The 11,300-nt window shown below is 34.9% G+C and overlaps 1 long non-coding RNA gene across 1 annotated transcript; it reads right to left on the reverse strand.

The window, feature by feature from the left end:
• Positions 1 to 5,659: 5,659 nt before the first annotated feature.
• On the reverse strand, positions 5,660 to 11,296 carry LOC145675529 (uncharacterized). Its single transcript, XR_014129144.1, has 2 exons — positions 10,988 to 11,296; positions 5,660 to 6,020 (listed from the first exon to the last, which is right to left on the reverse strand). It is a non-coding gene; the product is annotated as an uncharacterized LOC145675529 (long non-coding RNA).
• Positions 11,297 to 11,300: the final 4 nt, after the last annotated feature.

The following is an 11,300-nucleotide window of genomic DNA, read 5'->3' on the forward strand; positions in this document are numbered from 1 at the left end:
TCAAAATTCTTATTTATTGGCTATACCCGTTTCTGATTTATTTTAATATTATTCAGTTCCCATTGCAAGATATTCTTATTTCGTGGATGACGTGAGCATTGTTTTAAAAATGCTGATAAATAAGGATAATGGTCCAGCCGAAGTATATGAATTGGTAAGTGCATCATACAGATATCAGAATACCACCTGCATCATTTCTCATCAACCTTCAATTCTTGCGAAACGTGATCAGGGCATTTCAATTTCAGCTATATATAAATTACAGACGTGGACAAATTATTAGCAATTTAAGGATTTTCAGGTGAAAATTGAAGAAAGTCACAAATTAAAGTAAGCATACGTATGTAAATGTTTTAATATGTCAATAGTTTTGGATCGTTATTAATGACCAATGGCTTCTAATGATATCACCAAATACTTTGTTCAATGTTTGCATAGCAAATAATTACAATTCTTTAATACTGTCTTAGGTTCCCATATGTAAAACTATGTCACACTCATACTACCGCTAATTTCATACAAAGGTAAACGTTTAGATATATTAGGTTATTTATAATTCAAAAGAAGATATCAATAACTACATTTTTCACAGTTTTTATTACTATTAATGAGAGAAAAGGAAGAAAAACAAAAAGATTTTCATTTACAAACGATAATAATAATAATATTATTGTCAGATATTTCATTATATTATATATATAGTTATTTACATTAACAGTTCAAGTCGTCTAAACATATTTCAATTGTCAGAAATGACGCATTGGAATTTCTGTTTTCGAGTTGGCTAACGCCAAATATAGGTATGACATGTAGAAATATGGTACCGAAGGTAACTAAAGATTTAATTTTATGTAACGCATAAAAGAAAACAAATTCTCCTTTGTTCCTCATACATTTAGTGTCTTTATGTGGTCGCATCTCCATTTAAGGAAGGAAAGATTTATCAGTCCCTTACGCTCAGAAATTAATAATTTCAATTAGAGTATATATATATTTCAATTTACACGTTTTAGCATCCATTTCTTATTCATATTCAATAATGCATTTGCACACTTGTTTCGTTTTTCAAGTTGAAGAAAAAATATTACAAAGTTTAGTACGATGCTTAGACACAAATAAAATAGCATAACAGCTTATAGTATCACAAATTGGTTGTTATTTTCTACCTTCCGGGGTTCCAGTTCCGGAATCTTTACATTACTTATTTGATTAAATTACTGATTGATACTTGATGTGTATGCAGTATTTAATCAAGTAATTGTCGAATAATAATCTTGAAGATTATAGTGTATTTTGAAACAAACAATTAATCAATAAAATGCTAGTAGAAACGACTATTATTTAAAGGTGCCTCCAACGGATTAGATAGTCGTGTTTTGTAAAGGAAAAAAATCACTGAAATTTTCCGATGCATTCTTTTTTACCTATAATTCTGTACTCACGAGAATCACAATTTGCAGTTTTACTATTCAGTAAAGAAACGATCGGGTTAAGTTGAATAATTCTTAGAATCAGGATTTTACTGTATGATTCACAAATATATCATGGTAACATGCTAATCTACTTTCTTCCCGTCCATGCTCTTTAATAGTTGTTAGTATGACAGGGTTAAGACACACATTTTTTACACCCAAAAGACACATTCATTAAAATCGACTTTATATATTTTTATGCATGAGACAAAATTTAAGAAATATAAATATGGCTTCAAGTACTTAAGTTAGAGTAGATACTAGAGAAAAATTCATAGCGAAGGACGTCGTTTCGTTGACCGATATGTTGAACAAGAACATCTTAATCATACATAATCACATGTACACCAGTAAAAATATCATCACATTGACAAGTATAATTATATTTAATTGACTTACAGACGAATGCCGAGTTTACACATTTTTTAAAACTACTAACACAATATTAATAACGTAACTCCGGACCAGAAGACAAATAAGCGCGTTAGATCAATACAATGCATGCTTAAAAAACTCTCATATACCAGGTAGTGATTAGCAGAACAACGAATGTAGAGGAAACAAAAAAAGTAAAATTTATTTTTAAAAATTAACACACCTAATAATATATTAGAGTTTTCCAGATCAATTATTATACATTAATACTAAAGTTTGTGCACCCACAATTCACAACAAAAGGAAAGAAAAGAAAGAAAGAAAACATTTCACCTCTGAGTTAAGCTGTCAGAATTAAAGGTTACAAACAATACTATCAGTGAGACGAGAATAACAAAAACTAAAAGTTATTACTTCCAACAAGGGAGACTGTAATCTAGATGTGTCAAGGCTATGGATCCAAATGAAAAGAGGCATGAAACTATCAATTCGGTTATATGTACGCGAATGCTATCGATCGAGAAAGGGAAAAATCACTGACTATGAAAATGAACGTCCCCTAGATATATTGCAAAGGTGTCCGAACCACAGAAATATTAATCTCTATATACAGTATAGAAAAATGATTTTTAATACTTTTCTGAAAATCTAAATAAAAAATGATGAATCTAATTAATCATTTAAAGACTTCAAAAGGAGAAGGATAAGGTAATGACTTAAAAATATTTGAATGAAGTAAGGGTAGAAGAAGGAGGTAGAAAAAAACAAATAGGCACTGAAGAACAAGATAAACGTAAGAAAGATGCTACCGGAAATGGTATTCCGACCTAACAAACAGCTACGACAAGCGTCGATTTTAAGGCCAAAATTTATCTCCATCGGTTGAAATGTTTGGGCATCAAAATATGCGGCCACACAGGGGTCCCTTGGAGCTGAGGATCAAATCTGTGCCCTTAGGTGGGGACCTCACAAAGACAAAGTGCTTCACGAAATTCCCATCATTCACCGTATCTTACCCACTTCGCAAAGATCACAGCCAGTCTTTGTTGCGAGATAGAGAACAGTGCCTTATTTTTGAAATTTCTACAACAAAAAATGTCCAATGCCACAGCAGTGAGAAAAGAACTCATGTTGAGATAAAACAATAGTTTAAAAAGGGGGAAGAGAGAAAACGATGAAAATGTTGATTGCGGTAGCGAAAATTAATAATGTATATAACTGATAAATTTTGAACTAGTAAGTTGTTATAGACCGGAACCTTGCTAGCACTACTAAACCACAGGAGCGTGACCCTGTGCGCCAGATTCCAGATAATACTACGTTTAGAAACGGAAATAATAACACAAGGGTGACGGCGCCTTGGCACAGAAATGGACTACCAAAATAAAGAAAAGTATGTGTACACTAGTGTCTGTCTTACGCCAATCCCTACCAAACTCAATCTAATCATATATGATTAACCAGAAACGCAAATACTTATTTTTAAAAAATCAGAAGAGATAACGACCGAAAATTCAGGTTTCGTAAATCATTCGTTTCTCGTGCGCAAGTATCCGAAATATGTAACTAATCAACAAGTACAATATTCAAAATTTAATTCATCGAGATCAGAACAACATGTGTCATATCGCTATACATTATATGCCGTCACACCCTGAAAGTGTTACTGCATGTTCACATTCGAACGCGTAACTTATCTAAACTACATACACACATGCTCAGGACAAAGGAAAGAAAACACTCGGTATTTCTTCAACATAGTCATCACTTCATCTGTATACTTGCCTAATAATTTCATTCGCGAAACTATTTAGTTTTATGCAAGTTCGAAGTATCACCTTTCGATCTATCAATGTATCCTACTATAAACACTGAATGACAACAAGCTGTCGAGATTTACGAAAAAGTAATGGACAAGTCAGGGAAAATGGAACTGCGAATCAAGGAAAATTTTCAGAAAGTGAAACATTCTTTTAGATTTTGTCTATTTGTTAAGAAAAGCCGATAACTGAAACACGAGAGGGATATTATTAAGAGCTGTGAATCACACGTTAGTTAAAGGTGAGAACTCTGGTTGCTATTTTTCAGTTACTGCACGTTTTTCTCAACTGGCCTTGTGGAGGGGATATTAACAGTAACAACTTTTCTTTGCTTAAAAAAAAAAACTGGAAAATAATATAAATAGACCTAGAGAAAGCCTCGAATTTAAAAACAAACATCTAGTAGACACCCTCTAATATCATACCGAAGGTAAGTAAATGATTCCTATTGTGGGATGTGTGCTAGTAGCTCTCTCCATGGACTACTAAAATGTTGTTGCTTATTTGCATCCCTGCTCTAGTCCCTTATATACAGCCAAGGAAATACCTACCTGCCTTGCTTATTACGTAACAGTCTCCTATTATAATTCAGCTGGGATTGCTCCTCAGAGGAAAATGTTAGCAGTTACGATTAAAATAAATTGTAGGTTTCGTGTCATAGTGAGAATGCCTATCTGTTGCGAGTTCGAATCCAGTTCAACCTTGACCATAATACATCTCTTGTCTGCTTTGGCCTAATAACTTCATCAATAATAATAATAATGTGCTTTCAACTAATGAATCCAAGTTGTATCACAAACTTCAACTTTGTAGAAAGGCTTCAAAACAATTTACCGATTTGATAAATATACATTTGACGTAGCTTGTATTTATTTATAGAATCTTCATATCATACACGAATGGATCAGTCAAGTAATTTTGTTACTTCTGCTGTCAACAAAACTGCAAGAATTTGGCCTATGATAGATTGTCTTTACTTTCATGCAGATAGATTTCTTTCCCTTCCTTATTTTTGACCCTGTTATCTTTCGAAGACCGCTCTTTTGGATTTTTTCTTTTAACTGATGTAGATATTCTCCCCTTTTGTCATATTGTATGAAGATCAGCGCAAAACTATGCCATTATATCGTTTGCAGTAAATTCCTCTTGAACGTACCGAAAACAAATTAATCTGAATGAAATGGCGGAAATACGTCATACTTGACCCATCCATTAGTCCTGTTTGAGTAATTGTCAAAACAGAACTTTAATTCTGATTCCACGGTTGTAGAGAACATCTCTAAGTTTTTTTGGATATCGATGAATATATGAGTATATTTAGTTAAATCCTTCAACAATACCTGGAACATACACACTTGATCTAGAAATCAATTAGATAATACAGCGCGTTCAGTGCACAAGCGAATCAAATCCATTTTGAAAGTATCTCTTCTTCAGGATCCCCATCGAAACTCCTTATAGAGCGTAAAAGATTCATAGCTTTGTCTCCTTTTGTGTTAACTTTGATAATTGAACTTGTTTCCCTTGTGCACTAATCGCCCCGCACTCATGCCTTTGGCGCACTAGGTTCCAGGTTCGATTCGCGGTGAAGAACTTTCGAAGGTTCTATCGCATTACTGTTGTTTATATTCCACGTAAAACTATTGGTTCACGTCTCATATAATCTTGGTAGTGAAAGGGATGCTAAACTCTAATGTAATCAGCAAATAAATAAAGACATTAATAATTGCCACTATTTTTTCCTATAATTACACACAGATATCATAGTTGAAAAACACAAATACGTAATTTCACACTTATGGTAGCAAACGAAACAAATGATCAGCAACAGAAATAATTAGGCTTGAATTTTATTTAGACATTATTAATTAAGAGCTCTTTAGCGCGAGAAATGTTGCATTTAACCAACAATAGAAACGTATGCTACCATAATTGTGCATAAGCTAAAGATTACCCTAAACCAAGACAAGGAAAGAAAATAAAACAATAAAATACAGTAATAATAATTTTATAAGGTCCATTAAGAAAGTACATGGAAATTGCCTACTGATTGCTACTGATAAAATGTGTGTTAATTCCTGTACCTCATTTCTCCTATTTAGAACTTAAACTATTCAAAATGCAGGCTCATGGACAGTAACGAAAGAAAGTTTTTTTTTTTTTGGTGTGTCTTTTTGGTCTTTTAAGTCATACGAGAGGGACTACATTTCCAATCCTGTTCACGTGAATTAACTCCATTGACAGACATGCTGCTTTCCCATGAAGTCTGCAAACAGACTGCTCTCCTCAGATATACGTCGGAGTTCTCGCCAAAAGATCCGTTCTTGAAATGGCTGTAAGCCACTGCTTGCATCTGTAATACAAATTAATATAATGAACCCAACAAAAAAATAAAATAAAAAAAAACTGAACATACATTACATTTTACTATCGCTACGTATTACGAAGTTTGAAATATTCTACTTACGAAAATAAGCTTTAAATTTATTATGTGTAGTAAAAATTAGCTTTCCTTCGGAATTAAAACACTACAATACCCTATATCGAAAAAAATATATTTTGAGACCATTAACTCTAAATAAAGCAATGCAGTACATTTTCAAGAAAGTATCTTATACTTCTGAACGTCAAAAACTGAGAATTCATAGGCGAGATAGTACCGTAATATTTCTGCACAAATACACGTGGCTGAAATTTAAATTGTTACTCAAAACTTACAGTAGTTCCCAGAAAGTACTTTGTGACAACTACTACCAAACAAAAGAAATTGAGGTGAATTTTTCTAGTAGTAGTTTGAAGAAATGCCCGTGACAGAAAATTTCCCTTTTTCCTGGAATCACCCATATATATATATATATATATATATATATATATATATATATATATATATATATAGGGATAAAATTGCATGTCTATAGGGAGCAGACGCGTAAGTGATGGTGAGTATTTGCGTACGCGATGGTAGTGAAATCGTGGGTTTTCGCAGTGATGTGATTACCTATAGCACTTGTAATGATTTTTGAGAAAAGAACAATAGAAAGAAATGCAGAGGTCTTATTAAAAGCTAGCAGTGAATTGGGTTCGGAAGTAAACACAAAGAAAAAAAACTAAATACATGGAAGTGCGTCGGGGCCATAACACGGCAAATCGTGGATGCGTTTATACTTTTGATAAAGTGGATAGTTTCAGATATCTGGGATCAATATTAACAGACGAAAAACATATTCATGAGCAAATTAAGTGTCTACTAAAAGCAGGAAATTCGTGTTATTATTCAGTTCATCCCTGAAACATCCCTATTTATCTTAGGATGATGGTTCGTACGTCACTCTCTTCAGAATAGAACAGCCTTTCAAATGATACCATTCATGTCTCCATCTGAATCGCGGAAAAAGCTATATCCTTTTTTATACATTTTCCCCTCTGGACCCCCCTTCCCGGTTTTCACGCAGAGATCTGAAAAATAATAAGGGGTGCAGTGAACGAGTGTGCAAAATTTCAGTCTTTTGAATGCAAAATAATAATAATAATAATAATAATAATAATAATGCCTACCAAAAAATAATAATAATAGGCATAACAAAAAATATATTTTTAAATTTATGATGTCATCACACACTATGTCTCGACGCAAAAAGAGGGGGGCGCGGTGGCTCAGTGGTAGAGCGTTCACCTCCGGTGCTTGGGGTCCCTGGTTCGATCCCAGCTCGCGCCGTGTGAACTTTGTGGTGGACAAACACCGTGCTCGTGGGTTTTCTCGGGGTTCTCCCGTTTCCTCCCACTTTCTTCATTCCACCATTTCACTCATTTCTCATTATCACCGTCTCCTTTAGCCTAACCGGCATAACCGTGGGACGTTGAACTTAAAGATTTCATTTCATTTTTTTTTCGACGCAAAAAGGCGTGCAAGCGTATGTAGCATGTTCTACAATGCCTTCAGTCTTGGAAGAAAAACGAAGTAAAAAAGTTTATTGGTACTTTTTTAATCGAATAATGAAGATTCGATTTTTAATAGAATGAAAATAGGTAATTCAATTTAAAAGGTTAAGCATTAAGGAAAAAGTATAGCAACGTTTATCAAAATGTCACTTTTTTCACAAAAGTTACTGATATTTGGTAGGGGCATATTTTTTAAAAAATGGAACTAGCTTGAGGCACGAAATACATAAATTTCGCCTAAAGTTATAAATCTTAAAAAAAAAAGAAATCGGAGAGGGGATAAGGCCCCCTCTAAATACGCCCTATTATCTGGGAACAAACAAGCAGAGACGCACGCAAAAGAATTTTCGTTTTAAATGTCGATGGTGATTTCCCCGTTGGAACAGTTAATGATTTAAAAACCCAAACCCATTGTTACGAAGAGAAGAAAGCAGTATTGTTCCGTTACCCGTTCAAAACGGAATTTTCCCTAATCACCCTCCGCATGACACTTGTTTTCATACTATGCTGTACATACTGTACATTTGAGTCTCATTGTATTATGATTATTATCATTTTAAATTAATTCATTTCGGAATTTGATTTAAATCAACGATTTTCATTATTAAAAAATCAAGTGATTTAAATCTTGATAAGAATATAAAGTAGAAACTGGATCCAGTTGGCCAAGGACAGAAGTCAATGGAGAGCTTTTGTGAACGCGGCATTGAACCTCCGGGTTCCATAGGCAATGGTGTTAGTTAATCTAAGTAAACATGCAGACTAAGAAAAGTTCTATCAAATTATTGTTTTGACATTTCTTTCTTTAAGTGATTTCCCAAGACTTTCTACAGTCTTATTACCCTGACGCATGACCGACATTTGGGTATACATTGATCAAATGCGTGCAACCTGATGTGCCCTGGGAATGAACACGTCCTATTCTATTATATGCAATTACAAAATCATTATTACATGAAGTTCGCTACTAGTTTCCTAGAAATTGTTTCTTAGACCAAGAGTTGCATTTATTGGTGCCTATTTATTTCATTAGGACTCCCCCACATGATATAAATATGCTTTCGGACGTATGCTATAAAAACGACTGTGCGAAAACACAAACCAACCTGTGCTATGTGCCCACTTAAGGACGAAAATGCTGTCTATCTATTCAGAGTAGCAACAAGGAGGTTTGCGCGGAAGCGCGCAGGTAACGAGCAGGCGTATCTGCGAAGGAGGGTATACACATAAATGAAGATATCGAAAAAGCATTTCATATCGCAATCACTCACTTTAACACCACTGTGGCCCTTGTAATGGTTTGACACTAGTAACATTATATTTGTAAACATCACCCTGGTTTCCAACATTGTGGATATATGCTTCGATAATAGGAACTAATATTCTACGCAATTCTCTTTGATACGCACTAACTCACTTTCACCATAAAATTACGATACTCTTAGCCAATACCAAATAAGCACTAGAACGTATAACACGCTGGGTCTAGACGCAAAACTCAAATCAAAGTTTATCTAAAGCTTTTCATAGCCATTATTATGTTAATCCCCGCAAGATTTTCAACATCCTAATGACGACTTATGAATAGGTTAAGTTTTATTTCGTTCACTAAGTACATAGCTTTGGCGCGGCGGAGCGTATCGAAACTTAAACAGCTTCTTCCTTGGAGGAAGTTGAAATTCTGAAGAAACAAAAGAAAATACTCTCCAGTACACCTACAGAATAGTCTGTTAAAAAAAAATCTACATATTATTCACTAAGACGGTCTAGACTGGTACCAAGCTGGCACGCCTATTACAATTATTTCGGCATAAGCCAGCTTAGCACCAATCTACAAGTATGCAGATTGATAATAGGCGTGCAAACTCATGTCTTTCCCTTACAAGTACGAACTTGCGTCCTTACGCACGAAAAAAAAAACACTGCGTAAAAACACTAACTTACGTTAGATGGCTAGTAAATGCGAAAATGCTAGCTTTCTGAATCAGAGCAGAAGTACAGTGCACGAGCGCAGGGGTTCGACATGCAAAGACGCGTCAGCGACGGTGGGCATGCCCATAAACGGATAGTAAAAAAACTCTTGGTTAGGTGGCGAAAAAAAGCTAGGCATTTATTCCGAAGTTGGGCGTCCGCTTTGGCCACGTTTTTTCGCTGTTATCCCCTTTCCACACTTTCTGCAATTTGTTAGGCCTATTAGGTTCATTAATCCGTGCTCTTCACAAACTTTTAAAAGATTTTGCTCGTTATCAACGTATTGCTTCACAAATGTTAAAACTGTTTGTTAGTTCATTGCCCTTGTACATTCGCCATGTTGATAACATAAATGCACGTTTCTTTCCCACAATGCAACTGTTCGGTTACCTTGCGCCAAGTAGTTCCTTCCGCTCGCCGTATAGTCCCATGTTTATAACCGCTTATATATAACAAATAAACAGATTTTTCGAGACTCTTGTACATTATCAAGCACACAAACGATCAAATTATCCATATCTTTCCTGTAAATTTTAACAATTTTGCTGGAAACGGACGCCCAACTTTGGAATTTAACCAAAAAGCTATAATGGTATCTCACCGAGTCAGAGCAAAAACACAGCAGGGGCCCTGTACGGCTGTACGTTTGTAAGGAGCAGGACAAACAGGGAATTCGCAATATGGAGAATAGTGAAAAATTTACATGCGATAAAGTAACAATTTTGAGCACGCAGTGATTTCACCTTAGTAACTCCTTACTTATAACCATAAAATGTACAGCTCACAGATTACGAGAAGAACCCTAGCAGAAGTAGTGTGACGTAGGTATGGGCTCGCCCACTTTTCGCACGGGGGTTTCAAATGATACCACGGAATAGCACACAGATAACTACCCGGAGTAGAAGACGACATCTAAGTATAGACCACACCTCAAAAACCGAAAACGGGCTTGACCGTGTCGTTGACCTTTCCCCGCTTCCCCTGTTTTAGGGTTCTTGTTGTCATCTGTGAGCTGTATCATGCGGAAATAGTTCACTAGTGGAAAGTAGCATGTTACAGCCATAACATATTCTCGTCTGTTTTATCCCTAGTAAGTAAGCACAAAATACTTGTTCCCTACATTGTACACAAATGCTCCAACAATGGAAATTCGTATCTTATACAATCCGTTTTCATATGCATTCAGTCATATGCCGTAAAATTATAAAAATTAAAATTATAAACTTCCATTACAGACTATTCTGCGGCATGCCCAATCTTTAACAAGTTACAAGTAAGCATTATTTACGTTATGGAAACCTAACATTAGCCTCCAAAGTAAGAAGCTGTAATTTCACTCCTAATCTTATTTGGAAAATGAGTTTTGGCTCCACTTTCCATATATGAAGTGTGTAGTTAAAAGCTACTTACCTTTCGTTGTCTGTAGGAAATCTAAAATACGATACATAGGAGTCCCTTTCATATTTTGCACACACAACGCACTTGCTAGCATTCGGCATTATGAAACTATAAAATGTTACACTTTATATACACAAGAATATATATACAATATATGTATATATATACACAAAGAACCACTTTTTATTTTCGAGAAGAACCACTTTTTATATAACCGACGCTACTCATCTTCGCGTAACGATCTGCACATTGGAGTGATAACAATAGATTTGAAATTTCCGCTTTCACTGGCCGCTTCCGCTCTGAACGGTCAAATAACATAAAC

This window comes from Thermobia domestica, chromosome 18, assembly GCF_964235325.1.
Source record: "Thermobia domestica chromosome 18, izTheDome1.hap1.1, whole genome shotgun sequence".
Classification (NCBI taxonomy): domain Eukaryota; kingdom Metazoa; phylum Arthropoda; class Insecta; order Zygentoma; family Lepismatidae; genus Thermobia; species Thermobia domestica.